This window comes from Protopterus annectens, chromosome 9.part0 (genome assembly GCF_019279795.1).
Source record: "Protopterus annectens isolate FY-2018-M chromosome 9.part0, PAN1.0, whole genome shotgun sequence".
Lineage (NCBI taxonomy): Eukaryota > Metazoa > Chordata > Ceratodontiformes > Protopteridae > Protopterus > Protopterus annectens.
This window is the reverse complement of record NC_056743.1, coordinates 1909044503-1909065170: the sequence shown is the minus strand read 5'-3', so window position 1 is coordinate 1909065170 and position 20668 is coordinate 1909044503. Positions and strand designations below refer to the sequence as shown.

Sequence of the window (20668 nt, the reverse complement as noted above, 5' to 3'; positions counted from 1 at the left end):
TACCTGCCGGATACCTGTACAATGAAAGCTTTTACCTGCCAGATACCTGTACAATGAAAGCTTTCACCTGCCGGATACATGTACAATGAAAGCTTTTACCTGCTGGATACCTATACAATGAAAGCTTTTACCTGCCGGATACCTGTACAATGAAAGCTTTTACCTGCCGGATACCTGTACAATGAAAGCTTTTACCTGCCGGATACCTGTACAATGAAAGCTTTTACCTGCTGGATACCTGTACAATGAAAGCTTTTACCTGCCAGATACCTGTACAATGAAAGCTTTCACCTGCCGGATACCTGTACAATGAAAGCTTTTACCTGCCAGATACCTGTACAATGAAAGCTTTCACCTGCCGGATACCTGTACAATGAAAGCTTTTACCTGCTGGATACTTGTACAATGAAAGCTTTCACCTGCTGGATACCTGTACAATTGCTTTGTTTTTGCTTTCATTGCTGCCTGCAGTTTGTTCGGCTGTGCAGAAGGAACAAATACAGTCATTAGGATGAAACAACAACAAAACTGGTGCTACAGACTGCAAATAGACCAAAAGACACCAAAAAGGTCCAAGAAAGACAACAAACATAGATTTATTGATGATTCTGATTAAATCAATTCAGGTAAAATGAAAATGTTATGGCTAGGCTTGTATAGGCCCTAGGGCCGATAGCCCAGTACCGACCTATGAACCTATAAATCTATGTTTGTTGTCTTTTTTGGAGCTTTTTGGTGTCTTTTGGTTTATTAAGAAGTACAGTCCCTTGATGTACATTCACTATACTGACGACTTCCTGCACTCAGAATGTTAGGATCTAAAGGAAGCACCTATATATGACTTCAGTAACTGAAACAACTATTAAATTGGTCTCCTTAGAAGAAAACAGTACCTGAAGCCTAGCTCACCAACTATTAGATGTATAATTTCTGCACCCCCAGCACATTTCACAAGAGTCTGATGTTTGTGAGCCTCACCCTACACCCAGAAACTATCCCATTATTCTGTAACGTCTGATATGGTCAGTGATGGTTAAACATGTCTTCCTGGCACACTCTGACAACAATTCTGTTCTTTACTTCTCAACTGATAAACACTAATCCAGTCCTCTACATACAATGTCACCTACCTGAAGTCCAAAAGTATTCAAACATCCTGACTGTCCTAGATAGTCTTCATTAATTAAGTTTTACTTCTTACCCAACCAGTGACAACCTGCCATGTTCAGGTGCTCCTCTGTATTCAGTGACAGCACATCACAACTGACCAATATGCCATCTGGCACTGGGTAGGTCTCCATGTCTGAGTAGTGGGAAATTGAACCATCAATAATAAGCAGGTAGGAAGGAGCTTAGGGCTTTACAAAATATGTCATTTTATTGGCCAGCATGGATTTCCTCTAACACTGCTGTGAACTGGAAGGCCCATGTGGCATGATCACTACATATGCATGACCATCCCATGTAGGCAGTGAAGGATTTTTGTTGTCCTCCTCGAAGTTTTTGAACATTGCTGGCTATATCCCTTATGTCCAGCAGTAGCCTGTCCTCTGGCCACTCTAGACTATCCTCTCGATTGGCCCTCCAGTGACTCTGACATTACTTAAACCCGGTCACCTGCATGACTGTCAGAAGCCCAGGGTTTGCAAAATGAGGTCAGCTTTGTGACCTTTGTTTATTACTGCAAATATCCTATTATGAACTATTTGATATCATATATGCAATAGCCACATAGGAAATCTCCACATTTTCTAAAAAGGAAAAACTATTCAGTTTGGAAAACAAGGGTAGCAGTCAATCTTTTTTTTTATGTATTTTTTCTTAATATTTTATTCCTGATAATCTTTCAGCAAATTACAATGGAAGGTGCTCAGCTGCTGAAAAGAATTTCAGTAAAATGGTTTATTTCACTGAATTCTGGGTGAAACACAGGTCATCGAGATGGAAGTTATCTATTTTGTCCCAAGGTGCAGCAAACATGGAGTTAGTTATAGAATTTGGAGGAGGGGTGCTAAATAAAACAGCACCTAAACATACAGAAAAAGAAAAATCTTCTTACTTAAGAGCAATTTAGAGCATCATAAGAGTGATTTTACTGCAGTGGCATATTGTGCACTGTTTACAGAGATGCTATGGAAGAAGGCATACCTGTTTGTGGATCCAAATTCATTTCCCTTGGATATAATATCAGAGTAACCAGACTATGCTCTCACAGACACACTGAAGCACTAACAGTGACGTAAAATCGTACTTCTCAGTGAGACAGCATGAAATGATTTCAGCCCTCTGGATATGGCACTATAGACTTTCATGCATTTGTAGACAAGCATCAAACCACTTGAATGTCTACCAGGAAACATTCCATAAATGGATTGCATCCCTTCTGGCAAGGGTCCTGCTTGAGAAGCCTTTATATGGTATTACTATGACGAATGCCTTTAGCGACCACTAATGTATCTGTTTTTGTTTAATCACTGCCTCCACCTATTCACTTTATTGTGCCATTACTATGATGAATGCCTTTAGTGACCTTTAATGTATCTGTTTTTGTTTAATCACTGCTTCCACCTATTAATTTCATTGCAGTGTCAGTGGCTCAACAGCAGTGCACTTGGCTTAAGTGCTGGAAGAGCAGAAGACAGTGTATTCTATTTCCACATCAGATGAATTTTCCAGATTTAATTTTCAACTTGCTGACATTACAGTGCAGCAATAAAGGATGCTGCACATCTGATAAGATGTTAAACCAAGCACCCATCTGCTTTAGTTGGTGGTAACATAGGTGGATGTCCTGTGTCTCCTGAAAAGAGGCTGCTAAACTAATGGGACTTACTCAGTCAACACAAAGGATAGTTAATTAAATAAATAAAACAAATATTCTAAATCTTCTTTTCTGACCTGTCTTAATTTAAGCCACACTCTTGTTAGAAGCCTACAATGAGAACAGCTGCATTCTGTAACAGATTATCGATTCATTTGTTTTCCTAATTATCCTTCCCCACTGCTGCATTTAAGAAGAAAGGTATTTGGATAGCGCAGTGATGCAGTGAGAGCATTGGCACCTCACAGCAACTCCTAACAAAGCCCTTGTCTTGCACTGTACAAACATCTCACCATCATGTAGGTTCCATATTCATCCTCAGCACGTACTCTGAGGGTTGGGAGGGCGGCCTAATGGTTAAGGTGCTTGTCTTACAAACACAAGGTGCAGGGTTCGAGTCTCACAAGGCAGTTAGCCTAGTACTAATCTATAAATCTATAAATCTATAAAGAGGTTCTCCAATTCGATTCTCAGTTGAGGTGCCTTCTGTGTGGAGTCTGCATATCCTCCCTGCATTTGTGTGGGTTTCCTCTGGGTGGTCCAGTTTCCTCCCACATTGCAAAGACATACATCTGGAGTGTTTCTTCCCGGGCTTCTGCTGAAAATTGGCTCATTCCAAGTTGGACTTTCCCAGTAAGCAAATGTAAAATAAATAAATAAAAAGGTAAACTCTACAAATGCCTTAACCTATTCAAAGACAAACTTCAACAGAAGGGAACAGTATGGAGGTTTCCTAAACTATGGACACCACAGAACATTGAATTCATTTTTGTAAGTGTTAAGCTTGCTTACTGCCAAGATACTTAAAGTGCCAAACCACCTACTAGAATGATATGTCTTTTGTCACTAGAAGTCACCCATCTCTGACTGTGACATAGCTGGACTTCTCACACCTGAAGCAGGGGTGGAACAAATAAATGGCAACTCCTAACAAAGCCCTTGTCTTGCACTGTACAAACATCTCACCGTCATGTAGGTTCCATATTCATCCTCAGCACGTACTCTGAATTCACCGTAGTCATCATCATCTGTATTGGAAAACTCTTTTGAAGAATTAAAGTTAACTTTATTAATTACGGAACTCCTATGTGTTGTCATATGAAAAATTGGGAAGAAGACTATATCTTTTTGAGCATTTGTTCTATGGCTGTTTATGTAGTTGTATAATTTTGTAATAGATAATTTTTCTTTTCCCAGGTATTACGTGAGGTCACTGTGCTGTGTCGACTGTCATCATCTCTCGCTCTCTCCTACTTTTCTTAACACTATTGATTGATTGTCACAGGTTTTCTGTCACACAATGCATTCACCTCTTTACGGATTCCCTCATTTCGTCTTGTCTTCTTACTGCCTGTCCCAAATCTTCTTCACCAGACTGTCTTCTGCTTTTCTGCACGTCTGAACCACCATAATCTGTTCTCTTTGATCTTTTCTGCAATTGGAGCTACTTTGCCTTCTGCTCTTATGTCCTCATTTCTTCATCTGTTCCACAATGTGCACCCTACCACCCATCTCAGATACTTCATCTCCACCACCTCTAGCTTTCTCGTCTGCTCTGCCATTACTGCATATGTTTCTGTACCACACAGTAGTACTGGTCACACCATTGTTTTGTACACCTTACTTTTCAGCTTCTTTGACATTCTTCTGTCATACACTAAACCTGACACTCTGTTCCAGTTGGCTGCAGCCCCTCCCCTATGATTCGAGCTTTGACCTCCTCATTCAAACTTCTCTTTTTCTCAATCACCCTTCCCAGCTACTTGAAGCTGTTGACATGTTTCACTATTTTTCCATGTATCTCAATTCTCAGCATCTTCTGATTTCCCCCAGTTTGCTGCCATTACCACTTTCTTAAACTTTACTTAGTTTCATCCCATGTGCCTCCAGTTTTGCATTCCATTTCCCTACCCCTTGCTGAAGTTCTTGTTCAGAGTCTGCCTGTACTGCCACATCATCTGCATACAGCAGCTTTGTTGATCTGTACCCTCTGACCTGTTTACTAATGTAGTCCATCATCAGTATGAACAGCAGTGGGCTCAGAGCTGAACCCTGGTGTTCACCCACTCCCACTGGGAACCCCTCTGTGAGACTGAACACTGTTCGTACTTGAGTCATTGGGTCCTTGTACATAGCCTGCACTAATTCTACCTGTGTTTCTGGGACTTTAAACCACCATTGTACTGCCCAATACAGCTTTCTTGGGACCGTGTCATAAGCTTTCTCCAAGTCTAGGAATTTCTGAGCTGGACTCTTTCCTCACCTCTAGCTTCTTCTCAACGATCTCTCTCACTGCAAACATCTTGTCAGTCATGCTGCATCCTGATCTGAATCCAAACTGCTGCTGTACCATCTTACTATCTACAACTCTCGTGTACTTATTTATCAATCACCGCTCCAGAACTTTTATGCAGTGTGACAGGAGTTTGATACCTCTGTACTGCCCACTGTTGTGAATGTCCCCTTTGTTCTTGTACCCTGGCACGAGTATGCTTATTCTCCAAGCATCTGGGATATGCCTTTCTCTTCTTACAGCTCTGAGTAACCTCAGGAGCTATTTCTCCCCATCTCACCCAACATCTTGATCATACCTGCTGTGGTCTCATCTGAGCCTGCTGCCCACTTCATTGGCTTTAGTGCTGTTCTTACTTCTTCTGTGGTAGCCTCCTCCTCTTCTCTCACTGAAGACTGTATCTGGTCAGTGCAGTTTCTTTATTTAGAAACTGCTGGAAATGCTTCTTCCATTTGTGTTTGATGTGCTGTGGACTGGTGAGCAAGTTGTTGCTGGCATCCCTTATGAAGGGTGTCTATCTTTATCTTTCTGTCTTTGCCTTGAAACTTGATAGCATTTCTTTGTGCCATCTACTGAGTCACTTTCCAGAAGCTGGTAGTGTGTGCCTGATGCCTTGCTCTTTGCTTTTGCAACTCTTTTCTTAGCTTCTTTGTTATCCAGCCAGTATTCCTTCCTAGCCTGCTTTTCCCTTTCTATCTCCCACGTTTTACACGTTTTCCTATATTCCTTCCCATTTTCTTTTGATGACTTCCTAGACGTCTTCGGTCCTCTACCAGCTTTCCTTATGTATCTTATTTCCATGCAGGGCTTGTCCACATATCTGTCCTGTAGTCCTCACACATACTGTTTTGAGGCACTGCCTTTCTTCTTCAATTCCACATATTTCCTCTTCTTCTTCTTGAGTTGCTAGAGCCCTGAGTAATTCCTTGAATTGTTGTGGTTTCTCTCTAGTCAACTTCCAAGTTTTCAGCCTGGTCTCTATTGACCTTAGAGCCTTCTCTGACCACTGCTTGCAGATGATTGTGGCAACCAGTGGTTTATGCTGTAGGCTGGCCATTTCACTGGGGATGACTTTGCAATCGCTGATTTTATACCACTATCCTATCCTTACTAGGAAGATGTTGACTGGAGTTGCATGTTGGCCATTCCTGTATGTGGTCCTGTGACTGTCTGTCTTGCTAAAGCATGTGTTGGCCACTTTCAAATCATTTGCCAGACAGATGTCTAGAGTGGCCTCTCCATCTTTATTCCCATTGCCCCGCCTATGTGGACTGAGGCAGTCCTCATCTCCTTTTCTGTCTGTCCTGATATGGGCATTCAAGTCACCCATTAACACCTATTCAGGTCGTCCTGTTTATGTAGCAGATCCTGCAACTACTGTCTGAATGCAGTTTTATCCTCACTATTACAACCTTGTTGTGGGGCATAGGCTGAGATTATGAATACGTCCATATCTTTACACTGGAGACTGATTGCCATGAGTCTGTCACTAATTCTGATGACATCCTTCACTGTCTTCTGTGCAGTAACAGAAACCTGGTTCAAGGCTCCCGAGAGCACCCCAGCACTACCAGGTTATACCTCATACCATGCTTTTCGGCCCCAAAACTTGGACTGAACCACAAAAAGAGAGGGGGTATCAATATTCGTCAAAGATACCCACACCTCCAGGTTGGTGGCACAGCACGAAGCATCAGAGACTATCCATGTGCAACTAACTGTGGGTAAAACTGCCTTCCAGTTTATAGCCTGCTACAGACCACCCTCCCAAACACAGGAACCCCACTTGGCCTTCCTGAGAATACTGGAAAATATGAAGGTCTCTCCAAACACCATTATATTGGGCGACTTCAACTACCCAAACATAGACTGGGAGCATTACTCTAGCTCCAACACTCTAGCCCAAAGGTTCCTAGAATTTATAAACTCAAATGCTATGGAACAACTTGTTACCACTCCCACAAGAGGGGAAAACATACTGGACCTGATCATCACCAACATGGGGATACTATGCTCCAGACCAGAAGTGTATCCCTCACTGGTAAGATCAGAACATAAACTAATCTCACTGTATATTCACATCCCGACCCCACCCCCTGCCCAGAAAACCACAGTGAAAAACTTCTCTAAAGCAAATTTCACACGCCTCAAAACCAAGGCAAAATCCTTCAAAGCCCCCGGGCCTGTGGAAAATACGGCCCAGACCGCAGAATCCTTTATAAACGCATTCTATGAACCCCTTCAGGAATGCATGGATTATGCAATCCCAAATAAAACCAAGACCCAATCCTCCAAAGGCAGACGTCCTGTCTGGTGGACCCCAGCCATAAACAAACTATACAATAGAAGGAGGAAGCTACTACATGATAGAGCAAAATCCCAAAAAGGGAAGGCATCTCTGATCAGTATTAGCAAAAATCTATGGGCACTCATAAAATCGTCTAAGGCCAGCTTCGAGAGAAAAATTGCACAGGACACTAAGGATAATCACAAGGCTTTCTTTACTTATGTTAGGAACCTGGGTGGGAATTCCCAGATATGCTCAGAATTAGTCCAAAATGACAAAAAATACACCAAGCCCACAGACATTGCCAACATCCTAGCTGACAGGTTCAGTGCAAACCCCCCCCCCCACCAAAAGGTCAAATATCTATCCCAACAGAGTGCTGCCCCCCTGACATCTCAGATGCTCTGGTAAGAGCCGCCCTCTCCAAAGCAAAAAACACAGCATCAATGGGACCAGATGACGTCCCAGGCTGCGTCCTACATGAACTCCAAGAAGAGCTAAACCCAAACATAAAACTACTGTTCAATCTTAGCCTTACTACAGGATATGTACCCAAAGAGTGGCGTACAGCAACAGTGGTCCCTCTCCACAAAGGTGGTGCCTCAACGGATCCTGGAAACTATCACCCCATAAGCTTGACTAGCTTGCTCTGCAAAGCTATGGAAAGGATCATCATGAACCTCATAAATAAAGATATTGGGGACCTACAGACACTGGACCCTACCCAGTTTGGCTTTGTTAAGGGCAGATCCTGCCTCTTAAACCTGGTCAATTTCTTTGAAACAGTCACCAAGGCCATTGACGAGGGGAAGGTGGTCCACACAGCCTACCTGGACCTCGCAAAAGCCTTCGATACAATACCCCACTCGGGCATTATAGATAAGCTCACCAGCTTAAATATAAACCCCTATGTCACTAGATGGGTTGCAAACTGGCTCAAGGACAGAACCCACATGGTTAGAATTGCTGGAGCCATGTCAGACTCCAAACCAGTTACAAGTGGCGTCCCACAAGGCTCAGTCCTGGGACCTCTCTTGTTCGGTATATATTTCTCGGCGGTACAGGCCAACACGGAAGGACTGTGGCTGACCAAGTTCGCAGATGACTGCAAACTGGGCGCCATAATCAACTCTCCAGCCGACACAAGCATCCTCCAAAAGGGCCTCATAGAAACAGACAACTGGTGCCAAAGCCATGGCCTCAAGCTAAACGCCAAAAGTTTTTAGTCATCCCCTTTGGCAAAAACAAAGTGCCCACAAATTACCACATAGGTGGTAATCCATTAAGTACAGAAGAAGTCATTAGGGACCTGGGGACCCAAGTTGATAGCAATCTCTCATTTGACAACCACGTGGCCAAAGTGGTTAGAAAAACATTTTATATAGCCCACCTAATCATGAAGGGATTCACATCTAGATCAGGGGAGGTCATCGTACCTCTTTACTGATCCCTCATCAGGCCCATAATTGAGTACAATGCCCCTTTTGGGATGTACCTTACCAGACACCTGCAGCAACTGGAAAGACCCCAAAAGTACCTCACCAAGAGGATCAAAGGGCTCAAACAGATGCCATATGCTGCCCGGTTACAGAAACTCCAGCTCTACTCAGTGGCATACCGCCTGCTCAGAGGCGATCTGTGCCTGACGTATAAAGCCATGTCCAACCCGGAATTAATGGACATGCTGCACCTCAGAAAATCCAAATCCCATCGAGCTATGCACTCAAGAGACTTGAACCTCAGCACTGAAATAAATAGGACATGCTGGAGGGACAGATTCATAACCCAGAGGCTCCCTTCACTCTGGAATAAAATCCCAGTCCAGGTTAGGCAGAGTCCCACATTGACTCTCTTCAAGAGGAATCTTGATGAGTGGATGGGAGATTGTAGGTTTACCCTGGCTATCACTTCTGTGTCACTGTTAGACAGAGGCACAGTATACTAACTTTCTCAAAAAGGCATAGCAAAATTAATTTAAAATGGGTGGCGAAAGCCAAACACACTCTGGCTAGGCTTATAAATGCCCTAGGGCAGATAGCCTAGTATGAACCTATGAACCTATGAACCTATGAAGCTTCTCTCTCATCACAATTCCAACAGCATTTCTAGTCTGCCCTCCTTCTGAGTAGTAGATTTTGGACCTCAAGCCAAGTGGCTTAGCTGAACTGCTCTTCCATCTTGCATACTGGATACATCCTTACTGTCAATGTGAAGCTACTCCAGGAGAGTAAGCACACACACACACACACACACACACACACACACACACACACACACACACACACACATACACACACACACACACACACACATATATATATATGGGTCTACTTCTAATGCCCGAACTTCCGATTCACCGACAGGGAAATGACCGACGCCAGAAACCCGACAACGCAGTTGACCGACACGCTCGGATCCCGACAGACGGAAGACCGACAAGGGAATGTGTAAGCGACCTGGTAAGTATGCGATAGTGAGGGATGTAGGAGTAGGAGCGGACAGGTAAGTGTTGAATACTCAGGGATGTAGGGTTAGGTGTGTGATAGGTGAGTGTCGGTAGTGTCGGAGCTTGGGGTTTGGGGTGTGTAAGTGAGTTAGGGTTAGGGTGCAGGTAGGGAGTGTGTAGTGTCGGAGCTTGGGGTTTGGGGTGTGTAAGTGAGTTAGGGTTAGGGTGCAGGTAGGGAGTGTGTCGGTAGTGTCGAGCTTGGGGTTTGGGGTGTGTAAGTGAGTTAGGGTTAGGGTGCAGGTAGGGAGTGTGTGCAGTGTCGAGCTTGGGGTTTGGGGTGTGTAAGTGAGTTAGGGTTAGGGTGCAGGTAGGGAGTGTGTGCGGTAGTGTCGGACCTTAGGGTTAGGGTTTGGGTTAGGGCTAGTGGATATGTGTTGTAGTGTACTGTGTTGTTGACGGTAGTGTCGGTGTTATGGTGTTCGGTGTTTCGCGTTGTCGGGTTTGTGTGTTGTCGGGTTTCTGGCGTCGGTCATTTCCCTGTCGGTGAATCGGAAGTTCGGGCATTAGAAGTAGACCCATATATATATATATATATATATATATATATATATATATATATATATATATATATATATATTAATGTTTAGCCAGTGGACAGCTTTGTTGGTAATGGTGATGCTGGTGACAAATGGAGAAAGCTGGATTCAGGTGGGTGTACATTTGTTTGCACACTTTCTATATTAGGGAATGGAAGTGTGCGTTAAAATGGTAGCTGGTTAGAGTTAGAGTAGGGATAGGGTAGGGAACAGATGTTAACTGTACTATGTGTTTGGTGGGGTTTATGATGGGTTAGTAGTGGGTGCAAATGATTAGGTTAGGCTAAGGGCTAAGAAAGGGGATGTATTTTGAGCAGTGTGCATGTGCTGATGTCTGTGGTGTGTGTCTGTGTGTCTTATGCAGTGGTGTGTTATGAAAGGGGTTTCTAAGGTAAGGTATTGATCGGGGTTCGGAGAGCAGGGAAAGGAGTAGGGTTAGCATGCAGAAGTAATCTTTTGTCATAAACTCATATTTGCATTTTGATCTTGGTCATGAACATTATATATATAAAATACATGTGTCCACATGTGATATCTGTCTCTATCTCTCTCTATATACATATATGGGTGTGTATGTGATTTCTCTCTCTCTATATATAAACTTCCAGTTTATAGCCTGCTACACACCACCCTCCCAAACCCAGGAACCCCACTCAGCCTTCCTGAGAACACTGGAAAATATAGAGGTCTCTCCAAACACCATTATATTGGGCCACTTCAACTACCCAAACATAGACTGGGAGCATTACTCTAGCTCCAACACCCTAGCCCAAAGGTTCCTAGAATTTATAAACTCAAACGCTATGGAACAACTTGTTACCACAACCACAAGAGGGGAAAACATACTGGACCTGATCATCACCAACATGGGGACTCTATGCTCCAGACCAGAAGTGTATCCCTCACTGGTAAGATCGGACCATAAACTAATCTCACTGGATATTCACATCCCAACCCCACCATCTGCCCAGAAAACCACATTGAAAAACTTCTCTAAAGCAAATTTCACACTCCTCAAAACTGAGGTGGAATCCTTCAAAGCCCCCAGGCCTGTGGAAAATACGGCCCAGACCGCAGAATCCTTTATAAATGCCTTCTATGAACACCTTCAGGAATGCATGCATCATGCAATCCCAAATAAAACCAAGACCCAATCCTCCAAAGGCAGACGTCCTGTCTGGTGGACCCCAGCCATAAACAAACTATACAATACAAGGAGGAAGCTACTACATGATAGAGCAAAATCCCAAAAAGGGAAGGCATCTCTGATCAGTATTAGCAAAAAACTACGGGCACTCATAAAATCGTCTAAGGCCAGCTTCGAGAGAAAAATTGCACAGGACACTAAGGATAATCACAAGGCTTTCTTTAGTTATGTTAGGAACCTGGGTGGAATTCCCAGATATGCTCAGAATTAGTCCAAAATGACAAAAAATACACCCAACCCACACACATTGCCAACATCCTAGCTGACAGGTTCAGTGCAAAACCCCCCCCACCAAAAGGGCAAATATTTATCCCAGCAGAGTGCTGCCCCCCTGGCATCTCAGATGTTCAGGTAAGAGCCCTCTCCAAAGCAAAAACACAGCATCAATGGGACCAGACGGTGTCCCGGCTGTGTCCTACATGAACTCCAAGAAGAGCTAAACCCAAACATAAAACTACTGTTCAGTCTCAGCCTTACTACAGGATATGTACCCAAAGAGTGGTGTACAGCAACAGTGGTCCCTCTCCACAAAGGTGATGCCTCAACGGATCCTGGAAACTATCGCCCCATAAGCCTGACGAGCTTGGTCTGCAAAGCTATGGAAAGGATCATCATGGACCTCATAAATAAAGATATTGGGGACCTACAGACACTGGATCCTACCCAGTTTGGCTTTGTTAAGGGCAGATCCTGCCTCTTAAACCTGGTCGATTTCTTTGAAACAGTCACCAAGGCCATTGACGAGGGGAAGGTGGTCCATACAGCCTACCTGGACCTTGCAAAAGCCTTCGATACAATACCCCACTCGGGCATTATAGATAAGCTCACCAGCTTAAATATAAACCCCTATGTCACTAGAAGGGTTGCAAACTGGCTCAAGGACAGAACCCACATGGTTAGAATTGCTGGAGCCATGTCAGACTCCAAACCAGTTACAAGTGGCGTCCCACAAGGCTCAGTCCTGGGACCTCTCTTGTTTGGTATATATATTCTCTGAGGTACAGGCCAACACGGAAGGACTGTGGCTGACCAAGTTCGCAGATGACTGCAAACTGGGCGCCATAATCAACTCTCCAGCCGACACAAGCATCCACCAAAAGGGCCTCATAGAAACAGACAACTGGTGCCAGAATCATGGCCTCAAGCTAAACACCAAAAAGTGTATAGTCATCCCCTTTGGCAAAAACAAAGTGCCCACAAATTACCACATAGGTGGTAATCCATTAAGTACAGAAGAAGTAATTAGGGACCTGGGGACCCAAGTTGATAGCAATCTCTCATTTGACAACCACGTGGCCAAAGTGGTTAGAAAAACATTTTATATAACCCACCTAATCATGAAGGGATTCACATCTAGATCAGGGGAGGACATCGTGCCTCTTTACTCATCCCTCATCAGGCCCATAATTGAGTACAATGCCCCTTTTGGGATGTACCATACCAGACACCTGCAGCAACTGGAAAGACCCCAAAAGTACCTCACCAAGCGGATCAAAGGGCTCAAACAGATGCCATATGCTGCCCGGTTAAAGAAACTCCAGCTCTACTCAGTGGCATACCGCCTGCTCAGAGGCGATCTGTGCCTGACGTATAAAGCCATATCCAACCCGGAATTAATGGACATGCTGCACCTCAGAAAATCCAAATCCCATCGAGCTACGTGCTCAAGAGACTTGAACCTCAGCACTGAAATAAATTGGACATGCTGGAGGGACAGATTCATAACCCAGAGGCTCCCTTCACTCTAGAATAAAATCCCAGTCCAGGTTAGGCAGAGTCCCTCATTGACTCTCTTCAAGAGAAATCTTGATGAGTGGATGGGAGATCGTAGGTTTACCCCGGGTATCACTTCTGTGTCACTGTTAGACAGAGGCACAGTATACTAACCTCGAAAAAGGGCATAGCAAAATTAATTTAAAATGGGTGGCAAAAGCCAAACGCACTCTGGCTAGGCTTATAAATGCCCTAGGGCAGCTAGCCTAGTATGAACCTATGAACCTATGAACCTATATATATATATATATATATATATATATATATATATATATATATATATATACATATGTGTTTGTGTGTGTGTGTGTGTGTGTGTGTGTGTCTGTATGTGTTCTGTTCATTTTATCTAATGTTCATTTTTTTGAGAGAATAAACTACAGCTTACAGATGTGAGCATTCATTTTATTGAACACCCATTTTGTGGTATGCTTATTTTATCAAAACAGGTAAGGGGGCATGTATTTATTTATTTATTGCCTTTGTTTACTGGAAGGTCTGACTGGGTAACAGAATCATTTTTCAGTAGACACCCAGGAGTAAAGCTCCATAAATAGAAACCTTGTAAAAAGTGTGTTTGTGTGTGTGTGTGTGTGTGTGTGTGTGTGTGTGTGTGTGTGTGTGTGTGTGTGTGTGTGAGTGTGTGTTTGTGGCTAAGTTTTAGAGTAAAGATCAGGTAAGTGGTTAAGGCTATTGTTGCTTCTGTGTACAAAATGATGCGTGCGTGAGTGTGTCTGAGCCTGTCTTGTATATTGGAAATGTTATGGAAATGTTTTTAAGATCAGGTGTAGGGTTAGGGTTATGGGCAGGCAGCAGAGCTTGGATTAGGACTGGCTTTCATGAGTAGGTGATACATGGGGTGAATCCTTCCTTCACATCTTAGTAATTCATGCTAACTCTAACCTTAACCTTGCTTCTGCCCTATAGCATGTGTTACTATGGTGCTGTAGGGGGGTGATTCCCTCTTAGTGTTGCATGCTTATCGTAACTCTAACCTTAACCTTGCTTCTGCCCTATAGCATGTATTACTATGGTGCTGTAGGGGGGGGGTGACTCCCTCTTAGTGTTGCATGCTTATCGTAACTCTAACCTTAACCCTGCTTCTGCCCTATAGCATGTATTACTATGGTGCTGTAGGGGGGGGTGATTCCCTCTTAGTGTTACATGCTTATCGTAACTCTAACCTTAACCCTGCTTCTGCCCTATAGCATGTATTACTATGGTGCTGTAGGGGGGGTGACTCCCTCTTAGTGTTGCATGCTTATCGTAACTCTAACCTTAACACTGCTTCTGCCCTGTAGCATGTATTACTATGGTGCTGTAGGGGGGGTGATTCCCTCTTAGTGTTGCATGCTTATCGTAACTCTAACCTTAACCCTGCTTCTGCCTTATAGTATGTATTACTATGGTGCTGTAGAGGGGGTGATTCCCCCTTAGTGTTGCATGCTTATCGTAACTCTAACCTTAACCCTGCTTCTGCCCTATAGCATGTGTTACTATGGTGCTGTAGGGGGGTGATTCCCTCTTAGTGTTGCATGCTTATCGTAACTCTAACCTTAACCCTGCTTCTGCCCTATAGCATGTATTACTATGGTGCTGTAGGGGGGGTGATTCCCTCTTAGTGTTGCATGGTTATCGTAACTCTAACCTTAACCTTGCTTCTGCCCTATAGCATGTATTACTATGGTGCTGTAGGGGGGGTGATTCCCTCTTAGTGTTGCATGCTTATCGTAACTCTAACCTTAACCCTGCTTCTGCCCTATAGCATGTATTACTATGGTGCTGTAAGGGGGTGATTCCCTCTTAGTGTTGCATGCTTATCGTAACTCTAACCTTAACCCTGCTTCTGCCCTATAGCATGTATTACTATGGTGCTGTAGGGGGGGGTGATTCCCTCTTAGTGTTGCATGCTTATCGTAACTCTAACCTTAACACTGCTTCTGCCCTATAGCATGTATTACTATGGTGCTGTAAAGGGGTGATTCCCTCTTAGTGTTGCATGCTTATCATAACTCTAACCTTAACCCTGCTTCTGCCCTATAACATGCATTACTATGGTGCTGTAGGAGGGTGATTCCCTCTTAGTGTTGCATGCTTATCGTAACTCTAACCTTAACCTTGCTTCTGCCCTATAGCATGTATTACTATGGTGCTGTAGGGGGGGTGATTCCCTCTTAGTGTTGCATGCTTATCGTAACTCTAACCTTAACCCTGCTTCTGCCCTATAGCATGTGTTACTATGGTGCTGTAGGGGGGAGATTCCCTCTTAGTGTTGCATGCTTATCGTAACTCTAACCTTAACCCTGCTTCTGCCCTATAGCATGTATTACTATGGTGCTGTAGGGGGGTGATTCCCTCTTAGTGTTGCATGCTTATCGTAACTCTAACCTTAACCTTGCTTCTGCCCTATAGCATGTATTACTATGGTGCTGTAGGGGGGGTGATTCCCTCTTAGTGTTGCATGCTTATCGTAACTCTAACCTTAGCCTTGCTTCTGCCCTATAGCATGTATTACTATGGTGCTGTAGGGGGGTGATTCCCTCTTAGTGTTGCATGCTTATCGTAACTCTAACCTTAACCCTGCTTCTGCCCTATAACATGCATTACTATGGTGCTGTAGGGGGGTGATTCCCTCTTAGTGTTGCGTGCTTATCATAACTCTAACCTTAACCCTGCTTCTGCCCTATAACATGCATTACTATGGTGCTGTAGGAGGGTGATTCCCTCTTAGTGTTGCATGCTTATCGTAACTCTAACCTTAACCCTGCTTCTGCCCTATAGCATGTATTACTATGGTGCTGTAGGGGGGGTGATTCCCTCTTAGTGTTGCATGCTTATCGTAACTCTAACCTTAACACTGCTTCTGCCCTATAGCATGTATTACTATGGTGCTGTAGGGGGGGGGTGATTCCCTCTTAGTGTTGCATGCTTATTGTAACTCTAACCTTAACCCTGCTTCTGCCCTATAGCATGTATTACTATGGTGCTGTAGGGGGGTGATTCCCTCTTAGTGTTGCATGGTTATCGTAACTCTAACCTTAACCTTGCTTCTGCCCTATAGCATGTATTACTATGGTGCTGTAGTGGGGTGATTCCCTCTTAGTGTTGCATGCTTATCGTAACTCTAACCTTAACCTTGCTTCTGCCCTATAGCATGTATTACTATGGTGCTGTAGGGGGGGTGATTCCCTCTTAGTGTTGCATGCTTATCGTAACTCTAACCTTAACCCTGCTTCTGCCCTATAGCATGTATTACTATGGTGCTGTAGGGGGGGGTGATTCCCTCTTAGTGTTACATGCTTATCGTAACTCTAACCTTTACCCTGCTTCTGCCCTATAGCATGTATTACTATGGTGCTGTAGGGGGGGTGACTCCCTCTTAGTGTTGCATGCTTATCGTAACTCTAACCTTAACCCTGCTTCTGCCCTGTAGCATGTATTACTATGGTGCTGTAGGGGGGGTGATTCCCTCTTAGTGTTGCATGCTTATCGTAACTCTAACCTTAACCCTGCTTCTGCCTTATAGTATGTATTACTATGGTGCTGTAGGGGGGGTGATTCCCTCTTAGTGTTGCATGCTTATCGTAACTCTAACCTTAACCCTGCTTCTGCCCTATAGCATGTGTTACTATGGTGCTGTAGGGGGTGATTCCCTCTTAGTGTTGCATGCTTATCGTAACTCTAACCTTAACCTTGCTTCTGCCCTATAGCATGTATTACTATGGTGCTGTAGGGGGGTGGTTCCCTCTTAGTGTTGCATGCTTATCGTAACTCTAACCTTAACCCTGCTTCTGCCCTATAGCATGTATTACTATGGTGCTGTAGGGGGGTGATTCCCTCTTAGTGTTGCATGCTTATCGTAACTCTAACCTTAACCCTGCTTCTGCCCTATAGCATGTGTTACTATGGTGCTGTAGGGGGGTGATTCCCTCTTAGTGTTGCATGCTTATCGTAACTCTAACCTTAACCTTGCTTCTGCCCTATAGCATGTATTACTATGGTGCTGTAGGGGTGATTCCCTCTTAGTGTTGCATGCTTATCGTAACTCTAACCTTAACCCTGCTTCTGCCCTATAGCATGTATTACTATGGTGCTGTAGGGGGGGTGATAACCTCTTAGTGTTGCATGGTTATCGTAACTCTAACGTTAACCTTGCTTCTGCCCTATAGCATGTATTACTATGGTGCTGTAGGGGGTGATTCCTCTTAGTGTTGCATGGTTATCGTAACTCTAACCTTAACGCTGCTTCTGCCCTATAGCATGTATTACTATGGTGCTGTAAGGGTGTGATTCCCTCTTAGTGTTGCATGCTTATCGTAACTCCAACCTTAACCCTGCTTCTGCCCTATAGCATGTATTACTATGGTGCTGTAAGGGGGTGATTCCCTCTTAGTGTTGCATGCTTATCGTAACTCTCAGCTTAACACTGCTTCTGCCCTATAGCATGTATTACTATGGTGCTGTAAGGGGGTGATTCCCTCTTAGTGTTGCATGCTTATCGTAACTCTAACCTTAACCCTGCTTCCGCCCTATAGCATGTATTACTATGGTGCTGTAGGGGGTGATTCCCTCTTAGTGTTGCATGCTTATCGTAACTCTAACCTTAACCCTGCTTCTGCCCTATAGCATGTATTACTATGGTGCTGTATAGGGGTGATTCCCTCTTAGTGTTGCATGCTTATCGTAACTCTAACCTTAACCCTGCTTCTGCCCTATAACATGCATTACTATGGTGCTGTAGGGGGTAATTCCCTCTTAGTGTTGCATGCTTATCGTAACTCTAACCTTAACCCTGCTTCTGCCCTATAGCATGTATTACTATGGTGCTGTAGGGGTGATTCCCTCTTAGTGTTGCATGCTTATCGTAACTCTAACCTTAACCCTGCTTCTGCCCTATAGCATGTATTACTATGGTGCTGTAGGGGTGATTCCTCTTAGTGTTGCATGCTTATCGTAACTCTAACCTTAACCCTGCTTCTGCCCTATAGCATGTATTACTATGGTGCTGTAGGGGTGATTCCTCTTAGTGTTGCATGCTTATCGTAACTCTAACCTTAACCCTGCTTCTGCCCTATAGCATGTATTACTATGGTGCTGTAGGGGTGATTCCTTCTTAGTGTTGCATGCTTATCGTAACTCTAACCTTAACCCTGCTTCTGCCCTATAGCATGTATTACTATGGTGCTGTAGGGGGTGATTCCCTCTTAGTGTTGCATGCTTATCGTAACTCTAACCTTAACCCTGCTTCTGCCCTATAGCATGTATTACTATGGTGCTGTAAAGGGGTGATTCCCTCTTAGTGTTGCATGCTTATCGTAACTCCAACCTTAACCCTGCTTCTGCCCTATAGCATGTATTACTATGGTGCTGTAAGGGGGTGATTCCTCTTAGTGTTGCATGCTTATCGTAACTCTAACCTTAACCTTGCTTCTGCCCTATAGCATGTATTACTATGGTGCTGTAGGGGGGGTGATTCCCTCTTAGTGTTGCATGCTTATCGTAACTCTAACCTTAACCCTGCTTCTGCCCTATAGCATGTATTACTATGGTGCTGTAGGGGGGTGATTCCCTCTTAGTGTTGCATGCTTATCATAACTCTAACCTTAACCCTGCTTCTGCCCTATAACATGCATTACTATGGTGCTGTAGGAGGGTGATTCCCTCTTAGTGTTGCGTGCTTATCGTAACTCTAACCTTAACCCTGCTTCTGCCCTATAGCATGTATTACTATGGTGCTGTAGGGGGGTGATTCCCTCTTAGTGTTGCATGCTTATCGTAACTCTAACCTTAACCCTGCTTCTGCCCTATAGCATGTATTACTATGGTGCTGTAGGGGGGGTGATTCCCTCTTAGTGTTGCATGCTTATCGTAACTCTAACCTTAACCCTGCTTCTGCCCTATAGCATGTATTACTATGGTGCTGTAGGGGGGGTGATTCCCTCTTAGTGTTGCATGCTTATCGTAACTCTAACCTTAACCTTGCTTCTGCCCTATAGCATGTATTACTATGGTGCTGTAGGGGGGGTGATTCCCTCTTAGTGTTGCATGCTTATCGTAACTCTAACCTTAACCTTGCTTCTGCCCTATAGCATGTATTACTATGGTGCTGTAGGGGTGATTCCCTCTTAGTGTTGCATGCTTATCGTAACTCTAACCTTAACCTTGCTTCTGCCCTATAGCATGTATTACTATGGTGCTGTAGGGGGGTGATTCCCTCTTAGTGTTGCATGCTTATCGTAACTCTAACCTTAACCCTGCTTCTGCCCTATAGCATGTATTACTATGGTGCTGTAGGGGTGATTCCTCTTAGTGTTGCATGCTTATCGTAACTCTAACCTTAACCTTGCTTCTGCCCTATAGCATGTATTACTATGGTGCTGTAGGGGGGGTGATTCCCTCTTAGTGTTGCATGCTTATCGTAACTCTAACCTTAACCTTGCTTCTGCCCTATAGCATGTATTACTATGGTGCTGTAGGGGGGGTGATTCCTCTTAGTGTTGCATGCTTATCGTAACTCTAACCTTAACCCTGCTTCTGCCCTATAGCATGTATTACTATGGTGCTGTAGGGGGTGATTCCTCTTAGTGTTGCATGCTTATCGTAACTCTAACCTTAACCCTGCTTCTGCCCTATAGCATGTATTACTATGGTGCTGTAGGGGGGGTGATTCCCTCTTAGTGTTGCATGCTTATCGTAACTCTAACCTTAACCCTGCTTCTGCCCTATAGCATGTATTACTATGGTGCTGTAGGGGGTAATTCCCTCTTAGTGTTGCATGCTTATCGTAACTCTAACCTTAACCCTGCTTCTGCCCTATAGCATGTATTACTATGGTGCTGTAGGGGTGATTCCCTCTTAGTGTTGCATGCTTATCGTAACTCTAACCTTAACCCTGCTTCTGCCCTATAGCATGTATTACTATGGTGCTGTAGGGGGTGATTCCCTCTTAGTGTTGCATGCTTATCGTAACTCTAACCTTAACCCTGCTTCTGCCCTATAGCATGTATTACTATGGTGCTGTATAGGGGTGATTCCCTCTTAGTGTTGCATGCTTATCGTAACTCTAACCTTAACCCTGCTTCTGCCCTATAGCATGTATTACTATGGTGCTGTAGGGGGTGATTCCCTCTTAGTGTTGCATGCTTATCGTAACTCTAACCTTAACCCTGCTTCTGCCCTATAGCATGTATTACTATGGTGCTGTAGGGGTGTGATTCCCTCTTGGTGTGGCATGCTTATCGTAAC

General features: G+C 44.1%; 1 protein-coding gene across 1 annotated transcript in view; it reads right to left on the bottom strand.

Moving 5' to 3' along the window:
- VAV1 (vav guanine nucleotide exchange factor 1) overlaps positions 1 to 20668 on the bottom strand; it is a gene marked incomplete at its 3' end in the record, with an annotated part of 1650237 nt that overhangs the window by 977027 nt on the left and 652542 nt on the right.